The sequence below is a fragment of the Rhinatrema bivittatum genome, chromosome 6 (assembly GCF_901001135.1).
Source record: "Rhinatrema bivittatum chromosome 6, aRhiBiv1.1, whole genome shotgun sequence".
Taxonomy (NCBI): domain Eukaryota; kingdom Metazoa; phylum Chordata; class Amphibia; order Gymnophiona; family Rhinatrematidae; genus Rhinatrema; species Rhinatrema bivittatum.
In genome coordinates, this window is record NC_042620.1 from 340,806,765 (window position 1) to 340,821,374 (window position 14,610).

Here is a 14,610-nt window from a genome sequence, read left to right on the forward strand (position 1 = left end):
CATATGAATACTTTCCCTTTGAAAGTTGGTGCAAAGTCTGCAGATAAAATGCGTCCATAGGCATTGCAGCAAAGTGGCCAGTTTGAAAAATACCCCTACAAATTTAATGTTAAATCAAGTTTTCTTTTTTGCATCTAAAAAGGGGACTACACATCTTTTCAACTTTCATTTTCCCCCATAAACACTGACTGGAAGAAAAGCCTTGGGGGTTGATTTTTAAAGGAGCACGGGCGCATCCATGTACATGCGGTGCCTGGTGCGAGCACATGGGTGCGCCGATTTTATAACATGCTCGCACCGGCGCTTGCGTGTTATAAAATCTGATGGCCGCGTGCACATGCATGCCGGATTTCAAAATCCACGCGCATGTGCGGGTGGTGCATGTAGGGGGGACAGATTTTCCTTAAATACACGCAGCGACGCAATTGGGCATCCTCCAGTTCCCTGCCAGCCCACTCCAGTTAAGGAGTGGACAGGAAGGGAACTTCCCTAACCCCTTGCCTAACTTTCCTTCCCCTTCCCCTCTCCACCCTGACCCCTAACACCTACCTAGCTACCCCAATTTTTTTTATTTTTCTACTTACTGCTCCTCCGGAGCAGAAGCAAGTTATGTGCGCCAGCCGGCTGCAGTCGCACGCTTCCCCAGGAGAGCGTACAATGGCACTTCCCGATCCGCACCCCGCCCCTCCCCACCTAGACCCCACCCCTCCGCCCACCCCCCCCCTTGCAGAGGTCTGGCACTTGTGCACGTAGCGGGTTTTATGCGCATGGCTGGGCCTGTTTTAAAATGTGCGCGGCGCACGCAAGGCCCAGCCACGCACATAAACTCCGTATTTTATGCACGCGGGCCTTTGAAAATTTTGGCGTTAGTGAATCAGGTCCATCGAAGAGTTGCCAGCATGCCACCTGGTACAGTACAACATGACTTTTCTGTTTATTATGCAGACATTCTTCCAGTAGTCTCTCTACCTGGAAGGCCATAGAACAGTTATGCAACCATTCAAGAATTGCTTGGAATGGTAAATGCTCTATGAATGCTTAGAGGAAAAAGAAAGAAACTTCTATGTTTTCTCATTTCAGGAAAATCATTGTAAGACGATTCTACTATGATATTACCTAGAAAGAAACTAAGAATTTGCATGCTGTATTTTATTCTTTCATCTGCCTTTTTTAATTGAACAGTGTAAGAAAGAATAGTTTATTTCACTATGCATTTTTAGTGAGCACGGTGTCACAGTAACGTATATAGCAACATGCCCTTTAATTAAGCCCATCTACTTGGTGCTAATTATGTAAGATCGCATTGGATTGCACCCTTAATATAGGTCAGGAAGTCTCCTCCATCAAGTTAGGTAATTTTTTCATGTAACTGAACAATAAAAGTAGTACTGAAGAAAAAATGATTACACGATCAAGTTTCAAAATAAACCTTAGATGTTACTAAAGCTTCTGGATTTACCCACCCCTTTAAGGACTCGAAGAACTACTATTAAGATACAAAATACCCTATAATAATAATAATAATAGTGTAATAGAAATAACTATGTATGAGACTAACATAACAATTAATATGTTCATTATCTTTATATAATTAGAAATCAGAAAAGTACTTTATTCACGAAGGACTACATTCACCCAAATACTTTTTATTTGCTTCCCTTAATATATATAAAAAAAATTCCTAGAACTCTGGTTCAAACAGGCGATTTGCCTATTCCATCCATAAAAGATTTAGTTTCAAGTGGACTTTACAATAGCCTGATAAAGGTCCACTTGCATAGTGAAACATTGATGGATGAACTATAAAAATATTAGGATTCCACCTTTTATTACTTACTTCTGGTTTGTTTGGAGTTTGAGGAATCATACCATTGATTTTTTGGATACACTGCACGTCTTCAAGTATTCCTCTATCTCATGATTCAACCGGTAGGTTGACTGTTTTAGGCTAGAGGAGAGAACTTCCAGCTATTCTGCTTAACACAATGTGTATTTATGACAGTAACTTAGGTTAATATACTTTGATAGTGGCTCAATGAAGTTATTTTTATAAAACATTCCTTGAAAAATTAGTCCACCAATAGATTAGTAAAAGATGCAGGTAAAAGAACCTGGAAACCTAGTATTATATGGGAGTAATGAGCTACAATTTAACATTCTGTTTATACTGGGGATGAGCATTCGGGAGAAACAAAATAGGAAATGAGATGAAATTTCCTGTTTCAGTTCATTTTCAAAATGGAATGATTTAAATTCTGACAAACTTTTGTCGGAATCTTGTTTTGTTTTGAAAATCTAAAAAAAACCCCATGTTATCCATAGGGCCTAGGCCCAGGCCCAAGGTTGGGACCTCACCTAAGGAATAGGCCGAGACCCAAAGCAGGGGCCGTGGCCTAATCATGAGCATAATGTTGGTGCCCCAGCCTAGGGCTAGGACTGAGGCCGGGTTCTATGCCCGATTGTGATGCCAGGGTTTTGGCCTAGGCCTAGGCTTGGGCTAAGGCCTAGACATTGGAACTAGGCCTCCAGGTCTAGAGTCGTGGCATCAGGCCCGGGCTCAGACCCTTGCCTGTGTCAGAACCAGGTCTCTAGGCCGGGCCCCAGCATCGAGCCTGGCCTAGGCCCAGGCCCGGGCTCAGACCCTTGCCTGTGTCAGAACCAGGTCTCTAGGCCGGGCCCCAGCATCGAGCCTGGCCTAGGCCCAGGCCCGGGCATCAGGATCGATATCAGGCCTGGGCCCTAGCCTAGGTTGAAGCCCAGGCATTGGTTCCGGGCCTCAGGGTCAGACCCCAGTGTCGTGCCGTGGCCTAGGCCAAGTCCTAGGCGTTGGGGGCTGGGCCTCCAAGCCTGGATCTTGCATAGGCCTAGACTGAGGTAGTGGCGATCTACTGAGACCTAAGCCTATGCAAGATCGAAGCTTTGGCCTGGGTCTAGGCCTCATCTGCAGATCCCGCCCAAACTGATTAAGTGGGCACCAGAGAGAATCCTGGCCCCGGCATTTTTCTGGGTGGGAGAGATGGGTTGTGAGCATGGAAGGCCTCAGGAAGTCCCTGTTCTTTTCTTTCTTGTTTTTTTTTTTTCTTTCTGTTTTTTTTTACGTTAAAGAAACAAAATAAATATTAAATGAAACTAAATTCATGGGGAACCCCTCCAAAAACTAAAACAAAAAACAAAACAAAAGTTTTACTTCTTCCCACTCCTAATTTATATTCTATATTTAAGTAATGCAACATTGCTTGATGAGTTTTAGCATGGCAAGTTAATACTAATAAGGTGTTGTTTCTACTTATCCAAATAATCTGTTCTGGTAGAAATGTACTGAAAAAAAAGTAATGTGTTTCATACCTGCTATTTTTCCTCGTTTTTCCCTGCTGCTCTCTGGATATGGACAATAGGTGACTTAGATATTAAAAGGGCAGTATTAGCTGCTGTATATTGCTTAGAATAAGAACATGGTTGTCTTAATTGTGTGACATTGTAGTTTTGTTTGCTATTATTTATATTTATTTTATATTTATTTTATATTTATTTATTATTTATAGGTTTATAGGTTTAAATGTTTGTGTTCCTCTTTTGTTTCTATGTAATGCTCATAAGCAATTTTAATGTATAACCCTCTCTAAATCATCACACTTCTGCAGTCCTTCTGCTGTAAATACCTCCTCCTGTAAACTCCTCCACTACAATTATGGTTACGCTTTTCTACTTTCTCAGCTGCTATCCCTTCCTCCTCTATCTATACCCCCCACTTCCGCCCCCCGTTTCTCGCCTGCTCCCTCCCCCGCGCCCTGTTTTTTGTAATTTTCCTCCTTTCTCAAGTTTATTGTAAACCGGCGTGATGTGCCCGCACGAACACCGGTATATTAAAAGCTGTTAAATAAATAAATAAATAAGCACTCTTATTGGTTTGATGTTCTTTGTTCCATGTAATGCCCCTAGGCAAGTTACATTGTTTCACTGTAAACCGGTTTGATTTGCATCCAATACAAGAAGATCGGTATATAAAAACCCAAAAATAAATAAATAAATAATTTCTTAATATCCCTTCAGGTTTTTTCTTGATATGAGTTCAACATTGTTTAGTTAAAAACTAAAGAGTAAGGATAATATCAGCTATTAAAACTATTATCTGCATGTAGTTTTTCCAAGAAACTGATGCATTCTTACTAATTTGATATATTGCTGCTAGTTAATGGTATGTGGAATTTGTAATGCTTATCTGTGTGTTATGCTCGGTTATTCGCGGACTACCCCCACGTACTGCAGCTCTTACTCTGAGCCTAGGCTGGCTTTGCTGACCCCAAGATGCAGCTAAAATGCCGCCAGCACACACGTGGCAAGACGCTGCTGGCCTCAGCATGCCATGCCTTTCCCTAAGCACACATGTGTCGCTGATGTCGACTCTTTTAAAAGGGCTATGGCGGGAAAGTCCCCATGGCCCCTAATGATTTTCCTCAGTGCTTTCCTATATAAGGTCAGCTCCCCAAATGCAACTCACCCCAGCAACAGGTCCAGCTACTGCCTAGTAGTGCATGTTGCTTCTCAGCCATTCCTGCCTTTGACCAAGTTTGTCTCCAGTCTTGTTCCATCCTTAGTTGTTCACTTGTTCTAGCCCTTGCCTGCCAGCCTCAACCTATCCATCCCTCTTCCTTCGGATGCATACCTGGTTTGATCTCTGCCTGGACCGGATATGCCTGACCATCACTTGCCTATGACCCTAGCTGATATTGGTCCTCTCTTGTATTATCAGCAGAGACACCACCTAAGTCCTGCTGGCACCGGCACCCAAAGGATCAACCTTAGGGGAATATGGGCTGGTATAGGTGAAGGTCCTGAGTGGTCTCTGCTTTGCCTGGGTCTGTCTGCCGATGGTGAGAACCTGCAGGGCTCCTCCCTGCAGGTAGAGTCAATCTTGGATTCAGAAAGTCACTTTCACATTTTTTACTCCAGTTTCATATAGGGAAATTGGTCTTATGAATTCATCATGTCTGTGTGTACATTATGTGTCCCCCTCATTAAGATCTTACATGGGATTGGTCCCCCTCGTATGTCATCAAGGCTTCACTGGAAACCATCAACCTGGAAAATTCACTTTCAATATTGTCACCAACTCCAAATTTAATCTCGGAGAGCTTTTTGGAATATGAAGCTGCAAAATCATTTTCCGCAACAATGCCGAAGTTGTGGAATGATTTTCCTCTGTCAATCAGGGAAGAAACTTGCTTGATGCATTTTCATCACAAATTGAAGACCTGCTTGATGAGATCTGAGCTTTGAATTATGACTGGTTGATGATTTCAGTCTTAATCTTTGACTTCCTTTTTGAATCAGCAGTAACATTGTTAACATTGTTAATAATATTTGTTATTTTAAGTTATTTTATTGCATTGTGATTTTTCGTAATGATTTTGTTTTTTTTTTAATTTTTATTCTGTTGTACATTGTTTTGGAAGAGCTTATTGTAAGCTCTGAAAGACGATTCATAAATGTTATAAATAAATAAATTATTACTTTTGAATCATTCATCCATTCAAATTTCTGCCACTGGTAGTAGAGAACCTTATGACCAGCAGCTCACACCTTTCATATGCCCCAAATTGCCTTACTTAGAAACACTGTTGGTTAACTACAGAGAAATTGGCCTTGTAAGATTATCATAGCTGTGTGTGTGTTTGTCTCTCCCCACTGTAAAGGTCCCCCATCCCAATAATGTTTGAACCATTCATTCGGTTTTCTGCCCTATATAGTAGTAGAACGTGCAACTGCAGCTCAAACCTTTCATGTGCTCTTGATGCACTTGACACTTTCACTTCTTGAGGTAAACAGGCCTGTTCAGTTCAGTTTAGTATTTAGGTTGAAATCTCAGGTAGGTTAGAGCATATTCTGATGTCACTGAGTATTTTTAAATCTGCCATTGGTTATTTTGAAAGCTACCTTGCTATTGGTTAACAGCCATAATCTTGTATGAATTTCTGTACCAAAGAAGGAAACCAAACATCATGAAATATTGACTTATCTATTTACTTTTTAACTTAATTTGTAAATCATTATGCGTACATAGAAGTTAATTTACTAAAAATGCAAAAAACATTTAAAAAGCACTAAAACTTTAGCTGCCACTGTTAAAGAGGCTATTCAGTATTTTTGCTTTTACATTGATTTCAGAACTAACCTCAGATGAAAGCTTAGTCTTAATGAAAGATGATTAATATCCAAATTAGGTGCTAGATCTTGGACTAGATCCAATTACAAGAAGTTGCACAGGAATTTTCCTTCCTCTGGATCACCACAGACATGTTGAGTCATTGTAGACAAACCTTTGAAATCCTCAACTCAGTGTGTGATGGTGGCTTACAAAGTAAATAGAATGCTAGGAATTATTCAGAAAGGAACAGAGAACAATTCAGGTTATATAATAATGCTCCTGTATCGATCCATGGTGCAGCCGCATCTGGAGTATTGTTTGCAGTCCTGGTTGCCACATTTCAAAAGATATAACTCAACCTGAAAAGGTGGCCAGCGAAGGCCAACAAAGTGGTTAAGAGGATAGAAGAGATCCCCTATGCTGAAAGGTTAGACCTGGGGAAGAGATGACTGAGAGGAGACATGAAAGGGGTTTATAACCTCATCAGTTGTAACGAACAAGTTATTTTTCCCTTTCCTCTAATACTAGGACACTTCATGAAACTTAACTACTAGCAAATTTAAAAGAATTCTAGAAAGCAGTTCTTTTCAAGTCAGTGCACAATTTGAACTATAGAATTTGCTGCCAGATAACGTGCTCAAAGCTAACAATCTAGCTGAGTTTTCAAAAGTTTTTTTTCCACTGGCTATTGGTCTGACCTAGCTTGGCATTTTTATGTTCTTATAGAATTCCAAAAACATTTATCGAAGATGAAACTATATACACCGATGACTTCTTTCATCTAAATTATGTAACTATATATGAGTAGTTCTAGTCAGCATAGTGGCAGCAAGGCCATATTGCTAGATTTCCCATCTGACTTTTTTCCCCACAGAGGTTGATTCAGTCAAGGTTTATCCCCATTGCACATACCAAGACCAACAAAAGAGACCACATCTCACCCATTTTAAAAAGCCTACACTGGCTGCCCGTCAATTTCAGAATACTCTTCAAAGTGCTCTCATCAATACACAAAGCACTACACAACCTAGCCCCACTCATGCTCAAAACCCCTCTCCAACTCCACACCTCTACTAGACCAGTGAGACATGCCTACCGAAACAATCTCCAGATACCACCAATGAAATCAGCTTTAAGTAAAAGAGCATTCTCCACAGCTGGTCCGAAACTCTGGAATACGCTCCCGCCGGAACTCAAATCAGTGCAATGCCCCATTATTTTCAAAAAAAGGCTTAAAACTTGGCTCTTCCACCAAGCTTTTCCATAACATCAGACAGCGCAAGCTTCTCTGCCAAGGTCCCCCTTTAAATCATCTTCTATCAAACCATAAGAGAACTATATAAGAACATCAGCTATTGTCAACAACCTATAAGAGAACTACACAAGAACTAGACAAGTTCAATTCTAAAAACTCTTTGAACCCCTATTCAATACCCCATAGAACAACACAAAGAACTCCATAGATCATCACAAAGAATTCCCCAAAGAATTCTTCAACTTTAACTCCTTGGCAGCCCAAAAGTACAAAATGCAATTCCCAACCTCCTGACAGTCTTAAAAGCTATAATCAACCCCACACAGAAGTTATCTGCCTCTGCCTATATTAGGCTATGTATATTGTATTTCTTTGTTTAACCCCATATATTCATTTCCAAGTTATTCTTCCTGTTCTCTGTAAGACATTTGCTTGTCACTGTTATTGTTCAAAATGTAAACCGAATTGATCAATAATTCTGTTATTGGAAAGTCGGTATAGAAAAAACTTTAAATAAATAAATAAATATAGAGAAGGAGTTGAAATTTCCAAAGAAAAGCAGAACATTTCCATACATGGGCTAAAATCAGGCTCGATCCAAGGGCAGATTGGCCTGTCCGGGGGAATCGGGTATCCCATGGTAGGCCAGTCGCTCCGATCACGTGGTTTTTTCCTGCCACGACAGAGCCCATCCTGCTGCGGCCCAACGAGAGGCCTGCACGGCCGCAGCAGAGCCCATCCTTGGGCCCGAAGAGAGGCCTGTGTGCTGATCATTCTGCGAGCCGAAGAGAGGCCTGAGCGACAGCAGCCAAGGCCCTCCCCTCCCCCCCCTCTCCCACCTTGCAGAATTTACGGGTAGCAGTGGCCTTCTTCCACCTCCCTTCCAGCATTGAGGAGTAGCGCTACCTGAAAACTATATGTCTGTATGTGTGTGTATGAGAGAGAGATAAAGCCTGGGTGAGTGTAGGAGAGAGCCTGCATGTATGTGTGTGTGTGTATGCAAGAGAGCCTTGCTGGCAGCAAGCAAAACATTTTAGATAATCATGTGATAGTATGGAGTGGGGGTACTCACTGTGTGACCATATGAGCAGCAGCACAATGACAGAATGTGTGTTTTAGAGAGAGAGTGTGTGTGGTTGTCTTTCTCCCTGACACAGATACACTGTGAGCAAAAATGTGTGTGTGTGTGAGAGACTATATAATTGTCTGACACTAGCTGGCAGTGAGGTTGTCACATTACCTGGCAACTGGTTCAAGAGCTGATTGGTTGGCAAGAGACTTTAATACCAGACCAGGAATCTAAGATATAATTAAGAGAGATGTAATCAGACTTGCGGGCAGATGGTAACCAATTGTATGGATGGAAGAGGGATGGAAGAGGGTAACCAATTGTATGGATGGAAGTTGTGTTCTACTACTTAATTATTTAGGAAAAAAATGTGAAATTTATGTTGGAGAATTTTTGGCTCAGTTCTTCCAGGCTCCAGGTCACATGAAATTCCTATGAAGGGTCAGTTTGGCGTGCTTTTGGGAACTGTTGAAACATATCAAACATATTGATTTTTGTTATGCTTTTCAGTATTATCCACACTTCCTGTTAATTGTATTCATCTGTTACTTGTAAGGGCTCCGCCCAAAAGTTATTGTTGTATGTAAACCGATACGATGTGCGAACGGCTATCGGTATAGAAGAGACTTTAAATAAATAAATAAATAAATAAATAAATAAATAAATAAATAAGCTTCAGGGAAAATGCACAAGGGAGTCAGGTAGACAACTTGTGGGCCAGATTTGAGAAAAATCTTCCTGGCTGATATTTTCCTGCAATCCGCCCCTGGCTGAATTTATCTGTTGTGAAAAAAATGGAGCCAGTTGGTAACCTTGCATATTGTACCAAGTATTTTATAACATAACATAATACTTTATTGGATTCGAAAGGTCTTATTTCTAGCTAAATGGGTTATTTTACAGTATTGGTTCACAGGCAGATCCCCATAGTATCATGCAGTTACGAAACAGCATACATACAATGTGTATCAATGAGAAATATATGGAGAAGCTTGATCTATTAAAACATAGATGAATGTTTTTGTTGGTATGGGAACCCTATTTGCAATCTTTATCCCCATATGCACAAAGTTTGGTGCTCAATGACTATACTGTTCCTTCTGATAATGTTGAAATGGGTTGATATGCTTGCAGGGTTGGGGGGAGGGGATTTTTTTGGAGGGAGTTTATATTGTATCATTGGGTAGTGACCTGGTGAAGGAACACCCAGGTCCTACTACGAGTTTGCTATGTATATTGTACAGTGTTTCTAATTCAATAAAAAGATTTGAACATAATTTTATGCTTTTCTATCACATGTTCAAAGCATAGTACAACATTTTAAAATACATAGAATAATAAATAACATCATATTAAATATAAATCACAATATAATAAATACAATAGCATAATAAATAGAAATAAAGCAAACATCATAGAATAATAAAAACAAAATTTATAACAAAATCATCATAGACATAAAATAAAGCAGCAATGACTGTAATACCATAAGGCGAGCCCTTGGACAGACAGATCCTGAAAGATGATAAAACAACAGAAGACCTAACAAGCAACCTCTACTCAAAAGCATATAATATTACACAATAAAAACATGGTTTAAAAAGCCATGGGTTCAGCTTTTTCTAGAACAAGGCATATTCTTTAATCTTTTATATAGTATGTCTGTTGGAAGAGACATAGGTGATACACCAAAGAAGGCGCAATTCTTCCTTCCAGAGAGTCAAGCTGCCCTTCTTGATTAATCCTATTGTGAAGTTTCCTGTGCTGAACATAAGAACAGACTATGGCAATAATCCACCAGCCAGCTTTGAAGGTATTTAGGGTCATGGCCATTTATGTATTTATTTATTCATTTATTTATCTGAATATCCTTCATAGTGAGATACAAGAAATTCAATGTCTATGGACAAGGGTGTTAAGATTGTGGATCCTTATGTTGGGGAGATATTGGTCCAACCTACAGGGAAGGCCCTGTAGTTCCTCACCGCCAAGTGGAGGAGCAGAGACTGAGCTGGAGCTTCACCTATACCAACCCCTTTCCCCTCCAGTTGAGTCTTTGGGTTCTGGGAGCTGGCAGGCCTTAGGAGACAGACTCTGAAAAGCAGGTAGAAGATCCGGGGGTCAGACTGAGGTCGAAGGCAGGCGGCAGCCAGGGAATTCAAGAGTCCAGACTAATGTCAGTGGCAGGCAGGGATGTTGAGAGTCCATGCTAAGGTCAATTACCAGAAATCCATCCAAGGGTAAGAATGTGGAATCTGAAGAGGACGGAGAACAAGTTGAGGAGATGAAGGCAGGTGGGAGAAGGCTGGAAACACAGAGGCAAGGCTGGTACAGGAATTTGGAACACTGGAGTAGCAACGCACAATATATCCTGAAGATCGTTGACCCGTTGCCGAGGCCTTATAGTGTTGCAAGGCCAGGGTTTAAATACCAGGCAGTGTGATGACTGGGGGCACCGGCAAACCCTGTTCCTGCCGCGGGGACTTTTAAGTGCTGGCACACGCTTTGCATGCACGCTCAAGTGAAGGCCAAGCAGTCAATGTTGGTGACGTTCCTGGCCACTCAGAGTGGCAGTGTCGGCATGGCTGGGCTGCGCTGGGTAAGTGAATCGGCTCGCGAGGGCAGCCCGTGAGCCAGCAAATGTACCGAAGGGTCATGATCTTAACACCCTAAACCCTATATGGACCCTTTTGATCTTAACACCCTAAACCCTATATGGACCCTTTTGCATGGCAAACCAGTTACAGTAATCTAATCAATTACAGTAATCTAAGTCTCTTACAGTAATCTAATCTTAAAATAACTGAATTGAGCATCATAGTGACGTCTGCTTTAATAAATTAGTTTTGCACCTCACTTAAGGTCACTTTGGCCATACTGACCGCATGAAGATCCATATTTAATCTATTTATCAAACACTACTCCTAAATCCCTATCTTTGCTGGTGGAAAGCATCCAGTTTCCTCCCAGCATCAATTGACTTCTCTTAATATACCATAGATACATTCCCACAATAAAACCTCCATTTTTGAGGCATTTAAACAGAGCTTATTTGACACTACACAGCGCCTAATCAGTTCCATTGATTCAGATGCCCTTTAGCATGATCTTGCTCCCTCGCTAATGGGACAATAATCTTAAATGTCATCTGCGTAAATGTAAAACCTTAGGTTTATTTTTCCAGTAGAAGTTTCCGGTGGTCTCAGATATAGGTCAAAAAGTCAAGGAGATAATACTGAACCCGGTGGAACCACCAGAATCCAGGGATCTCAGGGCTGATTGATAATTGCCCGAATTTGCTTGCTGAGATCTCCCTGTGAAATACGATTCAAACCAGACTAAAGCTGATCCACTTATTCCAGCCCCTCCCCAGGTTTGATAATAATAAATGAAGTCCCACTGTATGAAATGTTGTAGTGAGATTGGTTCTCTCTCTATAGCATATAGCAGACCATCCAAACCTGCCATCACAATCGATTCGGTATGCTGTGGCCGGCTTGAAAGCCAGACTGCTCGTCATCTATCAGATGATGCTCATCCAGAAATTGGGTGATCTGGGTAAATACTGTACTTAACTAGAAATGCATTATTAGAGAGGTATCTAAATTCCCGTAGTCCAGAGTAGGCTTTTTCAATTTCAGGGAAATATTTGCCTTTTTTAAAAGAATGTGGGAAGTGGCATTGATAAATATAGTTTAGCCACTCACCCAGAGCTAATTCTAATGTCAGGTAGACTACAGGTAGATTTAGTATCCTTAATTGCGTGGAGCACTTCTTTCATTGTAATAGGATGGAAATAGCTGAAGTCTTCCACCTGTCTCGGGTACTCCCTCATTCATTCCTGCACATACTGTGCCTTGGATGAGACTGCATCATTTACTCCTGCATTTTCCTTCTCAGTCGTCCTGATAGAAATCTTTCTCTTCTGGAAATGCTCGGCAAATCGCTCACATTTCTCCTGTGTTACTAAAACTGATAAATCATTATTTGGAGTGTGAGGCAAATCAGCTAAAAATCTAAAATAAATCCCTTGATGGCATTCTGTGCTGATGCTATCTTTCTGCAAAAAAAAAAATCTTCTTAGCTTCCACTCCGGATCTATTATACTTGGCAATGCAAATATTACACAATATGTTATCCTCTACTGCATTAGACTGGCGCCATTTACGTTCTAGCTTATACTTTGCTAGCTTTCACATTTTAAGCTCTCCTGTAAAACAAGACACTGATTTCTTATTTCTCAGTGTGCATAGTTTTAATGGTGCCAAAAAATTTGCCAGTCCACCAAAATTTAAAGTGGGCAAGAGTTTACTAATTCTGTTACAGAGAATGTTCTTCCATCCCCTGTCTAGTAACACGTAGTGTATTTAAAAACTGTTTGTACCCTATTCCATGCCTATTCCATGTCAAAAAGGCCTTTCAAAGTGAGAATGGGAAATAGGTAGTACTAAGAAACAAGAAAAGGACTTATACACACAGGCAAAAGTCACCTGAGAACATATGTGTGTTTTTATTTTTATTTTATCACACCTAAGTATTAAGTTAAAGAATTACAGTATACCGCATCTACGGTTAGCCCATAAAGGGAATTTTAATACACTTTACATATAGCTTATAATATTGAATCATGTATCTGAACAACTGCGGCACCCCCTGGTTAAAGTACAATCCATCTCGAATTTATTTATGTGCCTATTTGTAAACCGTTGTGATGGTATATCACTTAACGACGGTATAGAAAAGTTTTTAAATAAATAAATACCTGTATTCTCCTCATAAATTCCTTCTTTATAACTTTCCTCACTAGCCTCATTATATTAAAACTGACAAGAAAATGATATTAAATTATACAAAATTCTAAATTCTACCATATCAGATTGGCTAAGTGCATCTTTGCATTTGTACACGCCGCAAAAGGATCTGTGCTCAGCAAATCAAGGTCTTTTAACGGTTCCATCCTTACGATGTGTGCATTTGAGCAAGGAATGCGAGAGAGCTTTTTCCGTGGCCGGGCTGAAACTGTGGAACTCAATACCATGTGAATCAAGATTAGCTAAAGAACTGAGGCTGTTTAAAAAGGGAACCCAAGGCACGGCTTTTTAAACGGACCTATGATAGCAGTAACGAAGTATAACAACTGAGCAAGTAGAGTGGAGATATAAGAAGCTGTGAAACACCAGAGGCACTGAGAATAGAGATTCTATATGTGGTCTGATTTGATGTTATATATTTGTTAAGTATTATAATTGTGTTGGTTTTTAACTTTGTTGTGAACCGCCACAGTTATAGACAGAGCGATGGCATGCAAATAAATAAATAAATACAGATATCAAAGTCGATGGGGTATACTCAGGCCCTGCAATCCAATTTGCAGGTTATTCCCCGTAGAATGAAATACTAATGAATGGCTCACTGTGTACGTGTGGGGTCAAAACCTACAGGCCCGGTTGTGCTGGGAGTGCAACTTGTGTAATTGCACGGGGGTGGCACCCACACAGGGGGCAGAGGTGACAGAGGAGAGGCCTGTCTGCCATAGAAGACAAACAGGAAGAATCTCGGTGTCCAAAAACAAAGCAAGGCTTACCCCCCTTAAGCCAGTGAGAACAGCTTGTGTGTGGGGCTCTGAAAGCAAGTACCTCGTGCGGAGCGCAAGGTGAGTGCTGCCGAGTTTGAGTTTCCTTCTTGGTTGCGAGAGTTTGGCAAGCACTTCCTTCCGCGTTCCTGCTGTCACCAGTTCCCTCAGCACATGCCCGGGAGGTCAGGTTGCACTGGGGACGGGGTGTCTGTCTGACTCCTTTCCCTTCCCACCAGCTGAAGAAGGCAGCTACTGCGTGTATATAGCAAAAGTACTGCTATATGGTATCTCCTCAGGACAGAAACATCGATAATATTGTATAATCCCATTTGCCTCTTTCTGTTTTCTCAATCTGCCTTCTTCTAAAAAGATGCCGGCAGCCAAAAGGCCTGGCCTGAGTGTGTGAAAGAGAGGGTCGGTGTGTGAGTGTGTATGCATGTGTGTGAACGAGAGTGAGTATGTGTGTGTGTGTGTGTGTGAGAGAGAGAGTGTAGATGTGTGTGTGTGTGTGTGTGTGTGTGTGTATAAGAGAGGGGGGCATGTGTGTGGGTGTGTGTGTGTGCACA

The 14,610-nt window shown here is 41.1% G+C and overlaps 1 protein-coding gene across 3 annotated transcripts in view; it reads left to right on the forward strand.

The window, feature by feature from the left end:
- The window catches only part of AFF2 (AF4/FMR2 family member 2), a 779,982-nt gene that overhangs the window by 385,989 nt on the left and 379,383 nt on the right, over positions 1-14,610 (forward strand). The window lies entirely within an intron of this gene.